General features: G+C 39.1%; 1 protein-coding gene across 6 annotated transcripts in view; it reads left to right on the top strand.

Annotated features, from left to right (window-relative positions):
• Nucleotides 1-8,830: 8,830 nt before the first annotated feature.
• The window catches only part of ZNF474 (zinc finger protein 474), a 30,176-nt gene continuing 14,945 nt past the window's right edge, over nucleotides 8,831-24,061 (top strand). The window contains exons 1-4 of one of the 6 annotated variants that reach the window (XM_070232789.1): nucleotides 9,119-9,245; nucleotides 14,207-14,354; nucleotides 17,177-17,259; nucleotides 18,932-19,074. The gene's annotated coding sequence lies outside the window, so the exon portion shown is untranslated. Of the gene's footprint in view, nucleotides 8,958-9,060; nucleotides 9,246-14,206; nucleotides 14,355-17,176; nucleotides 17,260-18,931; nucleotides 19,075-24,061 lie in introns of those variants that run through there. The other 5 variants (XM_070232787.1, XM_070232788.1, XM_070232785.1 and 2 more) reach the window with 5 other exon arrangements.

Genomic DNA, 24,061 nt, shown 5'->3' with positions numbered 1-24,061 from the left:
CAGAACACCATGCTCCCTGCAGTTCAGGGTGACCCACTGTGGCTCTCCGAGTTCATGTAGCTTATGAAACCTGCCCAGAGGATGAAACACTGGCCTCATCAGGAGTATTTTTAACAGGAGGGTGAGACTTTATTCATGTGATTTTGGAAAGGTTTCTTATTTTTGTAATCTTGAGGTTTAAGAGTGCTGTCTAACCCATGGGAATTCAAAGGAAAAACATTAAATCTAGCATAATTGAAGGGAAGGTAAAAAACTGTAAAATAACAGATTTCTTTTCAGTTCTGGTTGGTATGAAATAGTTTTCCACTAGAGCAGTTAATAAAATCTACTTTCATGCACATCCTTTTCTCTGCTATGCATTAGTTTTATGGCCTTATTGAAAATATATTAAGAGGGTTGTTTATAAATAGGAAATAACTGGGTTAGAGGATTTTAGTCTAATTTTTAAAATGAGAATTGTTCTGTTTCAAGGTTGAGCCATTAATAAGCTTAGCCTTCTTAAGTGTTTCATAAAGTAAAATTCTAACGAGTTTTCCAATCACGCAAAGTAATAAAACACAAGGATAAAATGGCATACAGAAAAAATAATAAAATAAAGGAAAAATGTGGGAGACTTCTCAATCTTGGGGTAAGGACTTTGTAAACTCCAATTTAAGCCAATTTTAGTTTGACCTCCTGGTGATTATGTGTTAATTTCCATGTGGTAGTGTGGAAACAATGGACATTTTTTGTCTCAAAATATGTCTACACACTTATTTGAAGCATCCTAAATCAGTGATCTTTCCCACTGGTTGTTTAAAGGGCATTTTGAGAATTGATTTTGGGTTATATTCCCATCTCTTCCCAACTAAATCTTTATTTTGTTTAATTCCATGGAAAATGCATGTTCCCAATGAATATATCTCACTGTTGCCTTACCTGTTTGATGTGATAGAATAAATTGGGTGTAACTCCAGAGAAACAGAAAGCTTTGTAAGGAAAAAGCAGAGAAGTCTTCAGTATAGAGATGGCTATTTGACTTCAGACATGCTGCAGACACGTTCAATAGTGTGTCCTTAAATCGAAAGTGCAATTGAGTCAGTGGTCGTGTACAGGCGAGCAAAGAATTGGAAGACAGGTCACTCCTTACAAAGCTTGGCATGTTTTAGGTGCACATAGTTCTCATTGAATTGGCTGGGAGGCCCCTACAGAGATCTGCTGGCAGACCGTGGTGCCCACTAAAACAACTGTGACTTTCAATAAAAATTCATGCCATGGGTGCCAAAGCAAACTTGTGAAAATTGTCCACTTTCAGGCAACCCGGACAAAAACCTTAGGAGGGCTGAAGTCACTATTTAAAAGGCTCTCTATAAGAGCCAAGGGAAATGTATCCTTGATTTATTCGAATACAGGTTCTTGCAAATGGCAAAGCCACAGTAGGCCAAATTTGCATTTCATACCTGGAGCCTGGATTTGGCTCAACCTAATCTGGCCAGTGAAAACAATGAGGCTCCTTGGTGCTTGTTCTCTGAGATGCTAAAAGGAGATTTCAGGAATGTGGTGAAACTGGATCTTAAATTTAAAGATTTGGTGATTAATTGGGGGTTTGGGGGAGTCCTGTTTTTATTTTTTCACATAGACTGTGTTCATTGAATTAAAAGGAAAATAATATTTTCAACAAAGGGAAAAAGCAAGTTCAATTACGAAACTACAAGCCTTAAGAAAATATATTTTTTCTCTTCTGGTATTTGAATTTCAGATTCTCGTCAAATGTGACTTGTATCCAGCCTGCTTAGTGGTAAATCAGAATGTCACCACTTGACCTTGGCAAAGTTACCTGGTAATGAGGATGAAAGGTGTATGGAACAATTTGTGTCTATCTGAGTCACAGAGTTTTCCTTCAACAGCACAAATGTGTCATCTGTTTTGTCATGGCCCGTCTTGAGCAATAGAAGCTGCAGTGGCCATAGAGAGAAATGGGAAGGGCACCAGCCTGCAGGTCAGGAGGCAATATTCACACATAGGTATATATTTGTAAATGCATAGACTTTCTGGAAGGATTTTCAAGAAACTAGTAATAGAGGTTGCTCCTGGAGTAGGTCTGGAGTGGGAACCTGGTGAGTCGGGGTGGAAAAAGAGTTTTTTTGTATGTAGACCATTTTTCCATTTCGTACTGCATATATATGTATATATTGCCCAATCAAGAAAATGAATATAATATCAAGAGACAGAGTGAGAAAGACCATATTTTTTATTGGCTCTGCATTAAACTGGATAGATAATTTTCTCCCTCTGCACCATAGATAACTCTTTTCCGAAATAAAGTGGGATAGAGTTTAGACTACAGAAATAGCTAATATTTCTTAAAGCAGGGACTCAGTTATAGAAAATAATGTTTTCCGTTCTGAGTCTGATGTGGGAAAAGCAATATATTGTTAATAATAACAATATAAGCCAGAAGCAGTATCTTGTAGCCAAAAAGTTCAAACGTCAATGGTTGTGTATTGAGCAGCTGCTCTGAGAAGGAGCACTAGGGAAGTGAGAGGGGAAAGAAGTTCCTGAGGTGGAAGCTATGGGGAACAGGCAAGCATGGCGATTAAGGGCTCAGAGGACATAGCATCAGGGCACATTCAAGGGCAGAACTTGGTTAAGACTATGTTTGCCTGTCTGGGATCATCACTTCACAAGAGCTTCTGCCAGCCTTTGCTTTATCTAGAAGCAAACTTTGGTGTGGCTGCCCTTGACCAGCTCAGTTGACCTTGTCTTAGTATTTTCCTGTAACTGGGCTGTGGCTTCATACCTTAGATTAAGTACTTGCCCACACTTCAGACAGGAACAAGCTTTATTCCCACCTACTCTAATTCCATTACAGCTTTCACAGGGGACGACTAGGTTTAGTTCTCTGTTCTTGCACCTTCTCTAGCTGGCTTTTGCATTGTAGAAGTGTTTTCACCCTTAGTCACATATGACTGAACGTCTGCCACTTAGCTGCTTAGGGCAGATGCTGCAGAAAAGGGTATAGGCTTTGAAGTCATTCAGGCAGGGCCTATGTTCACATCTCAAAGGTGTCCTCACTTGCTGGCTGGAGAAATATGACTCAGCTACTTAGACTCTCTGTGCCTGCTGCTTCATTGGTAATGTAATCCCTTAGTTATGCAGCAGGAGTCTGGAAAGAACCTGTTGACACAGCCTATTCGAGAAAGAAAGCATTCTCATTTGAACACATGAAGAGTACAGAGCACTATTGACATTTTGAACCAGAGAACTCTTTTCTGTGGAGGGCTGTGTTGTACATTATAGGAGGGTTAGTAGCATCCCTGGCCTCTACCGACTAGATGCCAGCAGCAAGCCCCCAACCCCATATACGACAACCAAAAATAACTCTAGACATTGCCAAATGTCCCTGGGAGTGGAGTGGAGTATCTGCACTGGTTTGGGAACTAATGATTCAGAGGATGATTTTCCTATCACGTTTCATTTTGGTTTATACAGAGCTAGACTAGAGTTGGCGTCTGGACAATATTGTCTTTTTCCAGTGTCCCTTACCATGTGCCCACCATCCAGCTTTATTAGGCAGCTCACTAGGGTGATGGGGACATTGTTTCCACAAGAGTTAGCTTAAGGCTTTCAGAGTTCAAGGAGCGCCTCTACAAGGCCAAGAAACTAGGACCAGTTGATATTGACCAACTCTTTGGTAAAGCTTTCCTGAGTTATTACTTTAACCAAGTTTCCATCTCAGCAAAGATCTGCAGGAAATCAGGGAGTGGGGAGAGACAGAAAACTCCATCCTATCATAGCAAAGGGAGGACTCAACAGCAAGCTGTCTGAACAAGCATACCACAAAAGTAACCTCTCTTCTTTCTTTCTAGCTCACAGAATATAGCACTCCCTGCTTACCAGCTGCCATCTCTCTCTTCACTCACTCAGGGTGGTGACCAACAGCCTACACACCAGGAACTGTGGGCTGTGACTTTGGTTTTGGACCCTTTATTTCTTGGATGGATTATATTTATATTCGTTGGGTCTTGAAGTCAGTCTGAGGAATTTGTACTTTTTTTTTAACCAGTGGAGTGGTTAAGAGAGGAGACAACTTCTAATAGGTGGAAGGGTGACAGTGTTAAATACATCAAAGTCATTGTGGGTAATGGAAACTGGAAAAAACTCTTGGATGAGTTGATCGGGATCTGAATATGTTCTAAGAATATGAATATCATTGAATATGTTCTAAGAAGCTGCTTCGGTGAGAGAAGAGGATAGAAACCGGAAGAGGGTGGGTGCACAGAACAAATGCAGATTATTATTTTTTAAGACAGAGGGCACCTGGGACTGGCTGAAGCTTGAGGGGAAGAAGCCAGTAGAATAGAAGAAGGAGAAATTAAAGGTGCTAGAGAGGAGGGATAACAGGGAAGAAATTACCAGAGAAGAAACAGCCCTCCCTCTGAGACTCGTGGAAAGAATTAAAAGAGGGAATTCCCTGGTAACTTACTGTTTTCAATTAAGAGGTTGAAATGCCTTTCATAAAATGTACATGGAAAGGTAAAATATTAGACTGTTATCAGCCCTGAACACTCTAATTTAAACCAGCTTTAGAAATCTGTGGGTAATAAACTAGTGATTAAGTATTTATTAAACATTTATCGTTCACTTTCCGTAAGATGCTGGACTTCTGCCAATTCTCTGAAAAGAGAGGCAAAATTATTTCAAAATGTTTATATTATATTAAGTAGAATACTTTAACTAAGTATTAATGTGGCCTTAACATCTTGTAACTTTTAGTCATCTTCAACCAAGCTGGTTCTTATTTTCTCTTTTAACAAAAGATTGTGTGCCCAGCTTGGTGGGCAAATGTTTACTGAGCGCCTACTGTGTACAAGTCCTGTGTTCGGTCTGGTTTAGTGGATGTTGGAGAAAAGGTGGAGGAGCAGGGTGGAGAGCTGTGCCAGGACAGCTTGGAGAGCCAGAATTTGTGATGAGTTGTCCAGACTCACAGCAAATATTTAAAACTTAGAATCTCAGGCCCTCGAAACAGGAGTATATAAACAACACAGTATATACAAAATATTTTATTATCAGCAGAGCACCAGATATAACACTGAAGACACATCCCAGTCCACCGGAAGTGAGATCAAAACAAAGAAATCCTTCTATCTTCCCTGGCAGTGTTTTTATTATGCCAGAGATAAAGCAAGAGAGTCCTTTGATAATTTTTTATTGGAGTCTGAGTTTAAATCTGTGGCACTTAAAGAAATAACTTAATGTCCTCTCTTTAGATGCCTTGTCAATTTTAAAAAGTCAGACCAATGGTATATTTTTGCCTGAAGACAGCTGGCTGGACTAGAGGTTATTTTAAAGTCCACTTCAGCTGCAAGAGTTTTATTTCTATGATAAAACCACTCAAATGCATAGAAAATATAATACACTTATTGCCCTTTTCAAATAAGTCCACTTTTCTCTTGAACACAGTTAAGGAACAATATGCTGTGCTTTTCTGTTTTGGCAATTTAGGAAGTATTTCCATGGTTTTTGTGGCCTGTTGGTCACTTTTTCTCTGTCTTAGCTTGACCGTAAGTTTATCTGAGGTCAGCATTGTCAGCTCTTCAGACGTCTGTCCCTCAGGCATTCCCATGGAGCCAGTATAAATTGGCTTTGTGATAACATAATTTTAGATTATACATTGGTTTGTGGCCCACCAAAGGGCCATAATACATAAACAGATATAAGGTAAACCTGTGGTATTAAAATTTCAGAATTGGGGAGTATTAGAAAAAATATATATAAAAAGACTCAAATGGGAAGCAATAATGAAAAAAAAAGTTGAGAAACACTGCCCCAGGGCAAGGAGTCCTCGGGGATTTAAGATGTGTTGGGCAGGATTCTGATGCAACAAATACAATACCGTTTTTTTAAGTTTTAAAAGTCTGTATTTAAAGTGTATCCTCCCCCTTTTCTTTCTAATTTACCACAGGACACTTTTTGCAATGTTTTAAATTTAGACGTTTAAAATTCAACACAGTATACAAAACTCAATTTATGCAAAGGCTTTTCCTGTGACAGGCGTATCTTGAAAAACGGCTCTCTTTTTTTGAGGTCAGACTGTTCTGTGTGGCAATCTGGCAGTGAGGTCTTGCGGGAGGCAGTGGAAAGAGTCATTGGGCATCAGAAAGGTGTACATTTCAATCCCAGATTTGCCATGGATTAGCCTCGCAATTGGGGGCCAGTCATTTAAAGGCCCTGAGCTCCAGTTTCCTTATCTTGCAAACAAGGATACTAGCTCTTCGTCTTATAGGGTTGTTAAAGGATTTGAGATGACGGATGTCAGCTGGCTGGCAGTGGCTGTTTTTGAGTTAGGTGGTAAGGCGAGGTAAACAATAACTGGGTAGAAGAGAACGAGATGCCCGGTGGACCTATTTTCCCAAATTTCACAAACATCCTGTTTGAGTTCCTGCTGCAGCTGTTTAAAAAAAAGTCTTGCACACAGAATGTAGCCCCTGACCAGTTTAAATAAACTCAGAAGGATTATCAGTAGCTTTTAGAGTAAGATTTGGGCTTTGCATCAATGAAGAGACACCAGGATGATCAGAGATAGCAGCTAGGAGCAGCGTTTCTCCTGCTCCATAGAATCACCATGATTTATTCCTTTGATGAAAAAGTCAGGGGCTTGTGAATGCACAACAGCTGTGGTTTTATGAAGGGAAAATAAGCCAGAATTCCTTGTGGTGGGGCTGCTGCCACGAAGGATCATTGGTGGAGGCTGGCATCATCCTGCAGTGACACAAACATGACTGGACATCAGATAGTTTGAAATAACTCGCAATTGTTTTAGGTGAGAAAAGCTCAAGTCACACCAAACCAGACAAGCTCTGTTTAAGCAAGGGCTTCAGTGTCTTTGATCTGAGGTTAGTTGAGTGTCTGGAGTGGGAACAGAAGAAGGAACACAGTTATCTTGAAGCTCTGGTCCTGCTTGCCCACTCAGCAGATGTGAGCAGTTTAGCTGTCACCATGAATCAAGGGCTTTTCCCCCCAATGTTATAAATAGGGATGGGTAAATATTTTGGATTCATCAGCCTCTAAGTATTCTTCAGAAGTTTTGGGTTCAACCAAACAGAATACATCGTGCTGAGCACATTCTCCCTTGATTTTTTAAGGACCGTGTGTGATTTATGGGAAATGGAATCCATATGTTTCTGCTTCATTTACACTTAAGTCATCAAAAGGTTGTGTTGTAAGAGCTGTTTGATGTCCAAGATGCCTTTTAAGATTGATTTTTTTTAAAAAATATAAGCCACTTAAAAGTTTTGGTCCCTTTAAAAGACAGAGAAAGCGCGAGAGAGCCACCTAAGAAGGCCTGTTTTGACAAGATGAAATAAATTTGAATATCGGGAAGTTTAATTTAAGCTGAAACTATAAATCCATGAATTTCAATTGGGTCGAGAATTTGAGGGAAAACAAAAGCTCCTCTCGAGCCAGTTTCAGAGGGAGCTCCGATGGTTGCAGAAAAGCAGCTGGCAACTCGGCGACCCCGCCAGGGAAGAGACGGCTGTGGATGCTCCGTTAGCTACCCAGTGCCCACTGCTGGAGGAGCTGTCGTGTTGGGCCTCCTGAGAGCAGCGGCTGCAGTCCAGATAAAGAACCCTTTGCCCTATTTTAGCATGGAAATATCTGCTCTCTCAGTGTTTTCCCGGGATTGTCCTGTCCCAGGCCAGCATTTCCTGTCTGTTCCTCTGCCATCTGGCCCAAAAAGCCGGCCACTGGACTGAATACTGTGTGTGCATTTGGGATGGTGTTTATTTGTTGGGCAATTTCTTTAGAAAAATCCCTCATGTAGCTCACAATAGGGCAGAGAAAGCATGAAGTTTGTGTAGAGTAAGGAATATGTTGACTAGAGACCCACGAGATAGTAAAAAGTCAAATGTAAAACTAAGCTGTCTTGCCTCCATCTCAATATTTAGTCCCTCTTATAGCAGTTCTTAAGTCATTTTAAGCACGTTTGATCATCCATATATGGCATCTTATGAAAGGTTTCAAACGAAAAGCATCCAAATTAGAATTATCTTATGTGATGGTATACCTGAGATATCTTTAACTTTCTGTAGAGGATAAGTCTATTCATCTTTAGAGTGTTATAGGATGTTAGAATGTGGAACTTCATTAGCCAGTGGTGTCTTTAGATTGTGTGGTCTGAAGTCACTTCAACAGAACTAACAGTCCTGTGAATTACCTATATATCCCAGTTCAATTATCTAGGGGTGAGCGACAGAGTTTTAGAATCTTAAAGGTTAGGGGGATTTTTCCCCCAACTCCCAGCTCTAAGAAACATTTAATAAAGTATTTCTTAGTCTCGTCATCCAGCTGTTACTACCATTAACATTTTCATGTATGTTCTTTAAACGCATGCATATGCACACACACACACATACACAGAGTGTAATAAGATCATATTGTTTACTCTGTTTGTAGCATCTCTTTTTAGAAATATATTGTGGACTTGTTCCTGTGTTAATGAAACGTTTTACCTTCCTGAGCTTTAATGCTGCAGGAGTATTTCATTGTAGGATTGTACCATAATTAGCTTAGTGTCTCAGAGTATCTTTAAACATGGGGCCTAAAAATCATAATTATTTCAGGTACATTTTTAAATGTTGACCTTAGTTTTAAAAAATGTTTGCTCTATCTTAAGATAGATTAGAAAATAAGCTAACCATATCTTCTACATCTTGTATTTCCCTATGTTTTAGACCAAAGCACAGATCTTTGAGAGCCATGGGGAATATCCATCTCCCTCTTTTAGAAGAGGCTAAGCTCTCCTATATAGCTGATGCTTTTTAAAGACCCTAGAAAATGTCAATAAGACAGTCAGTAAGTTTTGTTTCTTTTTCTTCCCACACCAAGAAGAGCCTTGTGATTTAAATTCATCTGCCTCTCCTTGTTTGATTCATCCATCGGTAAAGTTCCTGGAGTCAACTTCAAAGGAAGCTAAGGTCCGTACCCAATCTGCTGTCAGTTTCTAAGTTCCTTCACTCCTTGTTTTGGATTTTTCCAATCCGTTACTAGAGAACTCTGTCCTGTCCCTTTTGTTGACAGGTTGCCAGGATACATCCAGGCGACAAAGGCCAGGGCTCCTGTTACTATAAGAACTCCTGCAAGAGTGAATGTGAATTGTGGCGCTCCCAGCTATTCTGCTCCTGTTTCCATCAGCCCCCTCCCTGAGGGGCTCAAGAGGCTGTGATAAAAGCCAAAGTACCAAGGCAAAGAACAAATGTCACAAGGTGAGGCTCTCAGGTGGGCTCTTTCTCTGTTGGCTGGTAGCTAATCAGTCTCAAATCTTACCTTTCAACTAATAATGGCTACTTATTTCAGATAATCTTGATCTCTTCTGCTTCCTTCTCACCAGTGTGTAGTAAATATTTCCTTGCTATAGAAAAGGAATTCAAAGAAAAATAATTACTCTTAAGTTCTTAAATTGAAGTTCCTAAAATCAATGAATTTGATAAATATGTGTAACCACGTAACCCATCACCTTAATCAAGACAGGATATTTCTATCACCTGGGAAGTTTGCTCACATCCCTTCCAGTCAATCTTCCCTCCACAGGCAACCACAATTCTGATTTATATTCCATGAATAATTTGACTGTTCATGGACTTTATATGAATAGAATCATACAGTATATATTCTTGTATCTGACTTTTTTGGCTCAGGAGAATGTTTTTGAGATTCTTCCATGTTGCTGTGTATATTACTAGTTCAATTCTTTGCGTAGGTGAGTATTATTGCATTACAGTATTATTCCACATTTGTTTATCTATTCTTCTATTGATTGGTATTTGGTTTGTTTCCAGATTGGGTCTCATATAACTAAAGTTGCTATAAACATTCTTACACAAGCCTTTTGGTGGACATATGTTTTCATTTATCTTGAGTTCAGACCTAGAATTGAAACTGATGAAAGATAGGTAGATGTTTGTTTAACTTCATAATAGGTATGAAATGATATGTCACTGTGGTTACAATTAGCATTTCCCTGATAACTAATGAAGTTGAACATTTTCACATGAGATTGTTGGAGATTTATATCTCACTTTCATTGAGCATCTGCTCACATTTTTTGCCCATTTTAGATTTTTTCTTTTTTATATGATCTTTACTGATGTATAATTTACATACAATAAAATGCACTCATTTTAAGTACACAGTTTGATGAGTTTTGACAAATGATTACATCCACGTAACTAATATTAATTAATATAAGAACACGTCCATTAACTTCTGTAGTCCGTTCTCCACCCATCCATCTACCCACCAAGCAATCGCTAAAACAGAAAATCACTATTTTCTCTCAGCTACAGATTGGCTTTGCCTGTTCTGGGGTTTCATATGTGGAATAATTCAGTACATACTCTTTTGTATCTGATTTCTGTTATTCAGCATAATATTTTTGAGAGGGATCCTTGTCATTGTGTGTATCAGTGGAGTGTTCATTTTTATTGCGAAGTAATATTCTATTGTATGAATATGCCGTAATTTGTTTATTCATTTATTTGATCATATATATTACGTTGTTTCCAGTTTTTCACTAAGAGTAAAAGCTGCTACAAACATTTGTGTACATCTTTTTGTGGACGTACATTTTCACTTCTCCCGGGTAATTATTTAGGGATAGAATGCCCGTGTCATCAGGTAGGTGTACGTTTAACTCTGTGAGGAACTGCCAAACAGTTCTCCAGAATGATGAGAATATTTCACACCTCCACCAGGCATTCATGGGCGTTCTGGTTTTTCCACATCCTCACTAACACTTGGTATTAGCAATCTTTTTAATTTTAGCCATTCTAGTGTGTGTTTAGTGGTATCTCTGTGGTTTTAATTTGCATTTTTCTAATGACTAACAACTAATAATGTTGAATTTTATTTCATGAGCTTAATGACTATTTATACATTTTCTGTTGTGAATAGTCTATTCTAAGCTTTGTGCATTTTTAAGATTGAGTTACTTGACATAGGACATAATATATATATTTATACATATGATATAAATCTTTTTCAAATATATGTCTTGCAAACATTTCTTCTCAATCTACAGCTTGCCTTTTAATTTTCTTAATGGTGTTTTTTAAGGAGTAGAATTTTCTAATCTTTATGAAGGAAAATTTTTAATTCTTTCTCTTTTAAATTTAGTGCTTTTGGCGTTTTGTCCAAGAAATCTTTGCAAATAACAGGATCAAAAAGATATTCTGTGCTTTCTTCTAGGAGATTTATAGTGTTTATATTTATATATTTTCATATATGTTTTATATTTAGTTCTATGATCCACCTTGAATGAATTTTTGTGTGTGGTGAAAGTGGAGCATTGATAGTAATTTTTCAGTTGTTCTACCGTCATTTGTTTAAAAGATTTTCCTCTCTCTGTTGAATTGTCTTAGCCTCTTTGTCAAAAATGAATTGACCACATATGTGAATCAACCATATATTTCTGGACTCTGTTAGGTGAATTTATTTATCTATATTTATTGGTATCATTAGTTTCTAATAAGCCAGCTCATCTTGATTTGCAAATAGTAAAGCAAGTATGAAAGTATAAAAACAAATATACAAGTTGGGGCCAGCCAGGTGGAGTAGTGGTTAAGTTTGCACACTCTGCTTTGGCGGCCCAAGGTTCATGGGTTTGCATCCCAGGCACAGACCTACACACTGCTCACCTAGTCATGCTGTGGTGCCGTCCCACATATAAACAGAGGGAGATGGCCACAGATGTTCACTCAGGGGCAATCTTCCTCAAGCAAAAAGAGGAAGATTGGCAGCAGATGTTAGCTCAGAGCCAATTTTGCTCACCAAAACATAAACAAACAAAAAAACCCCAAATATACAAGTTGAATCCTTCCATGTCTGCTTGCCAGTGGAACCATGCACGTGCATCAGGTTGGGCATTCTTTCTTGAATGTTGTCCAAACTTTTCCTTAGGCAGTAATCTGATTTTAAGTGATTCTATAATAAGGAAGAGCCAAAACCATGCAGTTATAAATTTATTCAAGAATGATAATGCCAGCAAAAGAGATGTATTTTTCAAACCCATTTATACAGAATGTGACTTAAACTTGATTTTCATTCACTCATTCAATCATTTATTGAGTACTGTGTTCCAGACACTGCTAGACAAGGAAAGAGGAAAGGAGACTATTTCTTGTTTCACTTTCTGCAAGGAAATTATTTACTATCTCTACTCTATTGGATATTTAACAATGTATTTCTCACAATTACAGAGAAAAAAATCTATACTTGGTAAAACAAGCATCAGATTCAATATCTTCAGGCATACCTATGAATTGATAGAAAATTGTCAATACTCAAACGTTTACTGTGGAAAAACATTTGCTCAGGCTTTCCAAGTTTGCTATCACTGTCATAAAATATCCATTTCTTTTGAGCCTGAGAATGTAAACTATCATTTCTGTCAGTTGCATTTTCTAGCTTATTTTACAATTTGAATCTTATATATTATTTCTAAGAGAAATTTGTTTGAAAACTGGACCTTAATGTGGCTGTTGCTTCTCTGCATCTATATAATGTCAACAAATATATAATATTATTTTAAATAGTTTTCCCAATTCTGTGGTGAGTGAAACATTTGAAGAATACATGTAATTCTAAAAAAATTATAAATGGTAAAGAATCTGAACAATTCCAGAACATTCTTCCTGAGGGAGTCATGGTGATTCCTGTAGAGTCTTAAAAACATAGAAACATTTTCAAAATATCACAGCATGCAAGTACAGCAGTAGGCATACACCATGTGGAGGGCAGCAGAGAGGGAGAATGTAATGGAGGCAAGTTGTTAACAGGTTAAAAGTGATGACTAGTTGTAAATAGAATGTCCAGGGGGCAAAGCAGGCAAACATTTTTTTGAGAGGAGACTCTAAGAGGAGTCTAATAGAGTTGTATGCAAGCAAAACTTGGTAGAATTCTGGTTGCGTTGAGTGCTATTTTTTTTTTTCCTGAGGAAGATTAGCCCTGAGCTAACATCTGTTGCCAATATTCCTCTTCTTTTTTTGCTTGAGGAAGATTACCCCTAAGCTAACATCTGTGCCAATCTTCCTCCACTTTATATGTGGGTCACCACCACAGCATGACTGATGAGTGGTGTAGGTCCACACTCAGGATCTGAACCTGTGAACCTGGGCTGCTGAATGGGAGCACACTGAACTAAACCACTATGCCACAAGGCCCAGGCCTGCATTGAATGCTATTTGTAAATTCACATTAATAACTGGAAGTTTTACTGTTAGAATAAAAGGGAGTCTCATTTGTATGTTCTACTTCAGAGGTCACAAAACTTTTCCTATAAATGCTCAAATAGTAAATAATTTAGGCCTTGTAGGCCATATGCTCTCCAGTTATAGGGCAAAAGCTGTCCGAGACAACTGCATCAATGAATAAACATGACTCTATTCCAATAAAACCTTATTTACAAAAAGATGTGGATAGCTGGTCAGATTTGGCCAGTGAGCTGTAGTTTGTGGACCCTCATTCTAATCTTCAAGGAATTCTGATGAAATATCTTCTAAAATCATATTTCGACATTTAAAGACTTGTAGCCTCAAAATTGTTCTTCCTCTGGATACCTGGTACTCTGGGGCTCCCTTCAGAAGAGATATGACTTCCAAGGAGAATTAAACTTTGACCGTCATCTGAAGTCAGAATGCATGTGGTCAAGAGAAACAATACATGAACAAGGCCAGCTCAGGAAAGGCCAACACTCAGATTCTCCTTCAGATTTCTACCTACTCATATAGCACCCAGCGCATGTGTCTAGCTAGTCATGCAGCCACCTCTGGTGTGCCCATCTAGCTCCATTCTCAGGGGCAGCTCCATGCCATCAATGCTGGTTGTTCATGACTTGAGAAACAATCTTTACCACAAGGTACAGGGCTTGGTCCCATAGATAGTTCTTGGCTAGATTCTCACTTCTCTTGGATTCAGTAGAGTCATACTTCTAAAGCTAGAATACTAAGTCCTGGAGTTAGTATTGTAAGGAGAATTGAACAAGGGTTAGATGCTCAGGTATCCCTGAGACTTGAGAAAATACCACAAAACTGGCTGTTAACCCTTCCTTTTCAAAAGTCCTTTTATGTTTTTATTGCTGTATTTAAATAACAAGCTTGATTTCTATTTCAAAATTTAAGATAAAATCAAGCTAATCTCACTCAGCTCATTCAACATGTACATTCAACAGGTACTTTGCTAGAACCTGTGATGTGCCTGGTACTGGGCTAGGTGCTGAGGATATAACCATGTGGAGAGAAAACAAGTCCCTAATGTCTTGGAGTCCAAGCAAAGGAGAGATACTACACATGTATACAAACAAGACAAAAACATATTTAGTAAGTGCTGGGAAGAAAATAAAGAATGATGTCGTTAACTCTGAGGGTGGTAGTGGCAGTGGTACATGTGTACATGTGTATGTGTGTGTGCATGCATGTGTATGTGTGTCTCTGTGTGCATGTATATGCATGTGTTCACATGGATGCAGGTGTGCATGCATGTCTCTGTGTGTGGGTGTGTGTCTACATGTATGTGTGTGCATGCACGTGTATGTGTATGTGTTTGAGAGAGAAAGAGAAATTGCTTGAGAAAAAGTAGTCAAGAACGGTCTCTGAGTCGATAATACTTAAGTAGAGACCTTAAGGACAAAATGAGAAAGCTATGCAAAAAACTGGGGGAAGATTCTAGGCAGTGACAAGAGCATGTACAAAGCCACTTTCCAGTCCCTCCCCTAACCTACCCCAGAGAAAGAATGAGTTTGGCTTGTCTGAGGAACTAAAAGGTGAACACAGATGAAGCACAGTGCAGACAGGGCAGAGTAAAGGGAAACCAAGGCAGAGATTTAAGGAGGCACCAGAGTACAGAGGATCCTCATGGTCAAGAGTTTGGATGTTATTTTGAGAGTAATGGGACAACCATGGAACATTTAGTCCAGGGAGGTTTAGGATATGTTTTGTAACTGAAGAAGTTGAATATGACTGCTCTGAAAAAGATGGATTAGAGGGGGCAAGAGTGGCTAAGGCTGAACAGCATAAGGATGGCGAGACAGGCCCATTCACCCACCTGGCAGTCAACTTAAGAGGAAGGCAGAACACCCAAAAGCAATAATTGGCCATGTGAACAAAAGAAGTGCAAATGTTTATATGTGAATTAATAAAACATTCCAAGAGATTATCCAACATCAAGGGGGTAGAAAGAAGTGCAAGAGCATGGAAGAAGAGATGTATTAAGATGCAAAAAGTAGGAAGAGCAGGAGATGAGAAAACGCGAAAAAAGAGAGCGTCAGAAGATGACTAGAGTAGGATAAGATGTTTACTTTTCTGCCAAATCATTAATAGGCAATCATACAGGGAATGAAAAGATGCTAAGTATTTGTTTAGAGTGTCTATTAGTGCATTTTACTTTTCCTCTTGCTCTCTTCTCCCCAATCCCACATCTCCCATGCAAGCCCACAGTAAGATCAAGAACCTAGTGGGAGAGCCGGAGCAGAGGAAAACATCCTCATGATCTTCTCAGCCTGGCCTCACCACCAGTGTGACTTCTCTCAAGTCACAAGATATAGTCAAAGGTTATTTTTTAAAATTACTGTGAAGTGAACAAAGAACAAAATGAGAAGTAGTGAGGATTGGAGACAGAAGAAATAAGCAATTGGAGAAAGAATAAGAATTCCATTTTCAGCCAACAGTTGTCCTTATTAGTACCATCTGACCTGGTTACAATCCAGCATAGCATTCCCAAATAAGCATTAGATGGATGGGCATCCTAGCATGGATTCATTGCAAAATGAAGATTATGACAATGATTATCAATACATCTCTTGTCCTATAAGGAACATAGAGAGGGATGTGTAGAGAAGTGTGTGTGTGTGTGTGGTGTGTATGTGTTCTTGTGTGTGAGCAATTGGAAGCAGAGTGCTCAGCGAAGTGATATAAATATAACTAATAAAATTCCAGCCTCTTTCTAAACAAGCATACAAATTTATTGAAAGGATGGAAATATATATATTTGATTTTTGAAAAGCTGTTTACATTATGGCTCATTTTAAAATAAGAAATGTGTAATAAGAAATTAGTATTTACATTATTTTTGAATAAGTTCCCTGGCACTTCCTCTCAAAAAATACCAAATGGTTGTGCAACATTAAAATAAGACAAATCTTGGATTGCTTTATCTATTCAGTTCCAAGTGAGCCATCTTATATATGAAACACATGCCATTTCAATCAACAGAAATTAAAACCACATTTTCCTCTTCAGTTAGCCTATTTCCTATGTCAAATACCATGTCAAGTGGAGTTTAATTAACTATTGGGGTATTTGTGGGTGACAAGAAGTTTCCAAATAAAGTTTTCAACAGAGACTCCCAGGAGAAGCTTATTGATAAGTAGCACAGGAATACTGTTCCAGCTAAAGTGACTTAAATGGAATTATCAATTGCTTGCCTAATCTATTGTGATTCACCAACAGTTTAGTAATCTTTAATGTAACTGAATCTATTTCAGTGTTCATTTTGTAGCTGGAGTTTTACAACTAACCGAAAAAAGATTCAAGATTTGTAGCCTAAAATTGTGTCATTCTTCCTCATGACATTTACAGGACAGCTCTTGAATCTATGAATTTCCAAAGATTGGCTCCATAATGTCTTGAGAGAGCTCAGCCTATTCTATATACTTTTTCCATATAATTGTGGCATCGTAAGATCCTGACATCTGAAAAACTAGAAAACTAGGAACACAATGGTATGAGCAAATAAATGAAAACCAGCTTACAACACTTAAGTGGAAGTTTGAGAAGACAACTGGGAGGAAAGAACAGTGAACAGCAAATAAAAGTGCAGCCCTGAAAAATTGCCAAAGTTCACTGAAAGCAAATGGGGACTTGACAAACTGCATGTCATCTGCGCTTTCCCACCCCGGGAGGCAGGGTGAAAAAATAGTCCCCCAGACAGAGAAGAAGGAAAAACCTTTTTAGGCAGCTTAGGAGCCACATGACAAATCTTCCATGTTTGTCCTTTAGTGGAGCAGCCTTGGTAGATGGGACTTCCGCTCCTGAAAGGACAGGAAAGGTAGAGGAGGAGAGTGAAAAGAAGAGGATACTCATGATGCCTATCGTTGGTGTCCCGTGGACCTAAGCTGACGGAATTGTCTGAAAATTTTCCCTAGGAGCTGGGCTAACCACAAACCATCACAGAAAACCCACACAGGACAAGAGCTCTACTAGAACCAAGGATTGGTCCGTCTGCTGGGTATGAAGACAGTAAAATGACATAATTTAAAGAGTGCCGTAGTAGTAGTGAAGTAATTGCATCCATGAGGGAAAGGCCAAGACCAGCACTGAAGCACTGGTATCGTTGAGCCTCTGAATATCTCTAGACTTCCTACTTTGACATAAAAGAAATATGCCTCTATTTCTTTAAGTGGCAGGAGTAGGGTTTTCTTTTTTGTAGCGAGGCACGATGCTAACAGATGCGTAATTGAAGTAAACATATTGTAATCATTAGCTTGTTAACTCATGGGTGGAAGAGTCAGGTTATTTGGAAATATCTCTAATGAATAATATGGTGGTGGTGACGGGAACTCAAAAACTGTCACAAAATCTCTCTTCTGGGCTCCAGCGCCAGAGGCAGCATTCCAGGCAGAGTGAACTGTCAAATAAATCCAGGTCCAGGCAGGCCTTCTTACTAGACTCAAGCATCCTCAGACAGTGGGGCATTCATTAGAAGGGTACATATGTGTGGAAACATCGGGGAATCTAACAACTGGGCCTCAGGAAGCACAAGGTCTACCTGCTTCAGGGCAATTCCTAGCCAAAGAGTGGAGGGGACTCTGTTCTCTGGTCTAGACATCAAAAAAAAATAATAGGTAATTTTTCATAAAAGTTTCAGAATTCTAGAGGAAAATCGAAGGAGCTTCTCAACCAAGTTCTTTTTATTTCTGCTGAGTAGAGTGTTAATAATCCGGTATGATTCCAGTGGCTTTTCATCCCTATGCTTATCAGATCTTTTCCTTGAATTGTTTCAAATGAGCAGAACCAAAACTAGAGGACCACCCCCGCCCACCCTACTTCGTTTTCCAGGAGAAGTGGGGAAAGAGTCCTGTCAGCAGTCAAGCCCTGCCAACCCAACCTGGTCACTGCTTTTCCACCCGTGAGGTCACCTTCTTCCTCTTTCACACCTGACATAATTGACAGTGATAACATCCAAAAATAATTTCTCATTTCTTACTTGGGACATTGTGACAAAGGCTTCTTCTATTCTCTAATAGCACTATCACAACATTCTAGGAGCACAGATATTCTCTAGACATAGAGTAAGATATAAAGACCACAGAACATCACATCTTCTGTACCCGAGTAGTCATGGCAGCCCCGCATGGACTTTCACCTGAGTGTCCCAGCGCTAGCCTGTTCCCACACCCTATCCTATTTCACTACAGTCACTCCCTCTCCCTCTTTTCTGTCTTCTTATGTGTAATTTCTTTGCCATGATGTTTCACTCTGCTGTTCCACTTCATAACTCTTCTCAGTACCCTCCCTGCTTTTGCAACCATTACTGTTATCTTTCTCAAGATAGGAATGTGATGGGACCACTTCATCTTTTCATGTCAGGCCACGTCAGAGGCTACTGGTGAGCCTTTCGTCCAGTGCCCGGCTTCATTCCAATCAGCTCAGATTGGGGATGGAAAATTGAGTAACGTATTTCATACTGATTAGATTCGATAATTTTAGAAAGTGTACTCATATTTCTCATAACTTTTCAGTATTTCTTTCCTTTTCAAGACTGCAGGTTGGAATGTCTTTTAATAAAATGCGATTTGGGTTAACTAAAGAATGAAAACTTTGGAATTCCTCAGAATATTTTAGCAAAAGGAAGAATAATTCTAAAAATCTATAGTTAATCTCCTAATTATATTTTTCAGCCTGCTGGATTCTTTATAAAAGTATGAAGAAGAAGACAGATATTAAAATCATATAATAACAATTATAATATCATACTTACCACCTACTGTGCATTATGCTAAGCATTTTATCTTACTTTTAATCCTCACAACAACCCTGTGTGGTAAGTATTATTGTCCCACTAAACATAAGATGAAACTGAGGCACAGAGAAGTTATGTATCCCAAGATTCCAAATTGAAAAGGCATTTTGGAGCTAGTGTTTGAACTAGGCCTAAGTTTACAGGAGGGGTGTGCAAAAAGTACTCTGAAGTGGAGACTAACAAAATATTACTTGATTCTTTGCCAAAAGCTACTCTTTCTGCTTTTACTTAGCAAATTGGACCTTACCAGTGTATTTCACAGTTTGCTTGAACCTGGACTTTTTTCCAAGATGTGATAGTATCAAAATTAAGATTGGGGGGCAAGCCCAATGGTGTAGTGGTTAAGTTCCCGTGCTCCATTTTGGTGGCCTGGGTTTGCAGGTTCAGATCCTGGGCACGGACCTACATACCACCCATCAAGCCATGCTGTGGCAGTGTCCTACATACAAAATAGAGGAAGATCGGCACAGATGTTAGCTAAGCAACAATCTTCCTCACCAAAAGACAAAAATTAAGATCTGAATGACCTGATCCCATGCTACACAGAAAAGGGAATCAGAATTGGTTTAGCATGCAAAGGGAAGATGCCGTTGGAAATAAATTCATTCATTCTTTAAGCTCTGTCTAAATGCAGCAAAATTCGACCCCAGAAGTTTACCTTCTGGTCCAGAAGTATTTGTCAAGATTTTTAACAAAAATATTTAGACATATGTCACCTACTAGTAACATAAGATGGGACATGGAGGCAACTGTTTGAACTAACATTAAACATTTCAGACCCAGAAAGAACAAATACAAGACAGGCTTTGTGTAGCACACATAGTCTCAAGAAGTTAGGTGCAAATTACCTTTTGTAAATCGGGGTGCTCTCATTTCCTACTAAGTTTGCTTTTAGAGGAAACTGCAATGGGTCCTTTTAGGAAGCTAAAGAACTTCCTTTGTGTAGCCCTTAAATGTTACAAGTTGATGTTCTCCAGATGTGATTACTCAAGATGTTTTTTCAATCGTATGTTATTTGTGTTATAAGAAAATCTATAAACGTTCTTCTTTGTCTGTAGGGCAACAAAAATCCCTGAGATTAGCTACAATGCTTTTTATAATTTGTTTCCAGTTTACCTTCCCAGTTACTTATATCAATTGTTCACCATTCTTTTTCCTCTCTCATTTCACCCACATCTTACTACCCATCCACATGCTCACATATATCTACAAACTCATATATACACATCCATTTACGTACTCCATACCCACACACTCACATCACTAAACACTAAACACCCATTCACTTACACCTGTCTACATACACCTCAATCATTCCCACCCATCTATACACACACATCCACTCACGTCCATACACATACCACGTTTAGTAATTCACGCCCATCCACACACTCGGATCCATCTATACACTGACATCACACCCATCCACTCACTTTTATCCATACACCTACATTTATCCACTCATACTTATGTATATACCCACACTCATCTACTCATATCCATCTACACACTGACATATACATACACTCCCACTCAAGTACACACACTCATATACATACTTATAATCCTACCCATCTATTCACACCCATCCTCACACACCCACCAACTAATATCCATCTATACACTTATACTCAAACACACACACTCATCCACTCACATCCATCTGCTTATACTTAATTACATACCCACACTCATCCATTCACATACATAGCCATCTGGTCATAATCATATACACACTCAAACCCCTCCCCCTTTTACCCCACACACTCACCATGCATACACCTATCCTTCCTGTCACAAACCAAGTCCCACAATTTTTCAAGCATATCATTCTCTTTTAGGTTCCCACATCTTCGTATATGCCCCTCTGTCAGTTGGAAATGTCTTTCCCTCTTCTCTCCCTAACTGCTATTCATCTTTCAAAAACCAGCTCAAATGACATTGTTACTTTGCACACAAATGTTCATAGTAATTTTATTTGTAATAGCCAAACTATAATCAACCTAATGTCCTTGAGCAGGTCAAACAAACTATGGTGCATACATACCATAGAATACAGCCCAACAATTAGAAACAGCTAATTATCGATACATGAAACAACTTGGATGAATGTCCAGGGAATTATGCTGAGAGAAAAAAGCCAATCCCAAAAGGTTACATACTGTATAATTCCATTTATTTAACTTTTCAAAATAAAAACGTTTGAGAAGTGGAGAACAGATTAGTGATTTCTAACAGTAAGATACGGGAACTCGGAGAGGGCAGTGAGAGGGAGAGAGATGGGTATAAAACAGCAACAAGAGGCATCCTTCTGGTGTTGGAACTGTTCAGTATCTTGACCGTAGTGGTGGATATGTACACAAGTGTAAAATAGAGCTTAATATGTACACACACACATCAGGACAGGCAAAAGTGGATTGTATCAATTTCAATATTCTGCTTGAGATATTGTTAGCAAACCAAAAGTGGGTTTTCCTCCTGCCGAGTTAAAATCAGGCTCTCAAGCAGAAGTAGTTGTCACACGAAGTAGGACTTGTTTGCAACAAACAGGAGGCCAGGCAGAATTGTTTCCAAAGTTGCACTGTTCCTGAACACAGGAAAGCAGGGGCCTTTTGTTTTGGATGGGGAATGAATATTCGAAAGGGAGAGGTGGGCATTCACATGGAGCAGCATCAGTTGGAAAAAGTGCTTCCACATACACTGCGGGTTATGGTAATAAGGCCTAAGTTCCTCCCAGAGAGGAGATCTTAGCATGAAAAATAAGGCAAAGGTCATAGATGTAGCTCTTGTGGTGAGGCTTGGTCTGATTCCAGGTGGTTGGTGATTGCATCTCTTAAACAGTTGAATGCTTCCTTGAGTTCCTCAGGGCAGTTAGTCAGTGACAAAATTAGACTACAGTTTTGCAAAATGTTACTATTGGGAGAAACTAGGCAAATGTACAAGGGACTTCTGTATTATTTCTTTGAACTGCATATGAATCTACAACTATCTCAGTAAAAATTGCAATTAAAAATACAATCACAAGGGGCCAGCCTGGAGGAGTAGTGGTTAAGTTTGTGTACTCTGCTTTGGTGGCCCAGGGTTTGCAGGTTCAGGTCCCAGGCACAGACCTAGCACCACTCGTCAAGCCACACTGTGGTGGCATCCCACATAAAATAGAGGAAGATTGCCAGAGTTAGCTCAGTGACAATCTTCCTTGAGCAAAAAGAGGAAGATCGGCAACAGATGTTGGCTCAGGGCTGATCTTCCTCACACACATGCACACACACAAATACAATCATAATGTCATCATCAGACCTAAAAAGTTAACATTAATTCTTAATATCTGGGTACCAAGATACATTTTATAGGATCATGAAGTGATAAAACCAAACAGGATGAAATGCACCTAAGAAAATGTGAACTTCTATAATTAGATCCCAACAGTCAATTGCATCAATACAGATTGAGGAAAACCTGGCCCAGGAGCAGGTCACATGACCACAACTGAGGTTGGGAAACACATTGATAAGGCAGACCACCCATTCACCAAGGCTTAAAGCAACACACTCGGAGGCTGAATTACTGACTCAGTCTTTCTTTGTGAAGGAACACATGGGCAGGAAAACAGAGATGGATGTCCTATATTTGGGGTGATTACCTCACGTTAGTGCAATAATTTTCCCTGTGTGGCCCTCTTCCACCTGTAGATACGTCCCAAATATGAGTCAATTAAGGACAAAATACCCAGTCTCACACCTACGTTAAAATAAAATCTACCTCTCCCTTCTGAGCACTCCAGGCAACATCTCTAATGTTTTTATGCTATTTGTACAGAATATTCTACATTTCATTTTTGCTTTGCTCCTGTGTGTGTAGTGCATAAAACCTTGGATATGTGATGGCTGAACAGTAATGACCATAAACTACTAATGCCATTTAATGGGCTTTCACAGAAAGAAAGCATCATGGCACAACATGTCAGGGGATCCTTTTTATACTGGGACTCTGTAGGGGAGGAAAAAATTTCTCTACACTCTTTGTTTCAGTGGGAGGGCCTGTGAAATAATCTGACAAAACACAGATTAACAAGAGAAAAACAGAGTTTATTAACCTGTGCCTTGTGCGTACACATGGAAGGACTCAATAATGAGTAACTCGAAGGGTGGTCAGAATTTGAGGTTTATATAGCACCTTCACAAAGAACAATAAATGTGCGGAGAAGTGACAAGACAAAGGAAAAGAGATTTAGGCTTTCAGGGGCAGCAAACTATGTTAAGGTAAATATATGGGGGAAACTAATAGAAGATAAAGGCTATTTAGTAATGTTGTTATATAGGTTCTTCTTGGTGTTTGTCTCTGGGCTGACAAGTGCCTACAGTTGTCACTAGTTGAGTTCTGCCCTTCCTGGTCTGAGAAAGGGAGACAGTGTTACAAATTTATGTCCTGCTTTCAGGCAAATAGAGGGAGGGCAGAGAGTTTTTCTTGTATCTGCTTTTTCTCAATTGCCTTCAGCTCAAAATAATCCTTATGCCAAAATGGCATATTCTGATACCCTATAATTCCAAATAGAAAATGACTACAAAACGGAAATGTCTTTTCAGCTCAGGATCCAAACTGGAAGTGACCCTTTCCATCCAGGAAGGATTTAAACATCTACCTCCAATTGTTAGAGAAAAACTGTTTGTGGTCCTGAGAACACAGTTGAAAGAAGGGAAAGAAAAATTGTTATGCACACGACACTCTCATTAACCAGAAATGTAGTCAGTTAGCCAGGAGCAGTTTGCATTTAACTCAAGTTTCTGAAGAAAATAGTCCATAAGGCTCTAATTGATTTAAATATGCAGATGCCAAAACAAAGAATACAGTCACAGAGGAAAGAAGAGAAATCGGAAAACTGTATAGACCACACTGAGGAGAATGCAAACTCTGAAAGGATTATTTCCTCAGTCACTCTGATTAAGGGATCTCACCAGAGCCAGAGAGAGACACTGGACCCCACTGACTCATGTTATGTCAATATTTACAC

This window comes from Equus caballus, chromosome 14 (genome assembly GCF_041296265.1).
Source record: "Equus caballus isolate H_3958 breed thoroughbred chromosome 14, TB-T2T, whole genome shotgun sequence".
NCBI lineage: Eukaryota > Metazoa > Chordata > Mammalia > Perissodactyla > Equidae > Equus > Equus caballus.
This window is presented reverse-complemented; position numbering and strand designations above follow the sequence as displayed.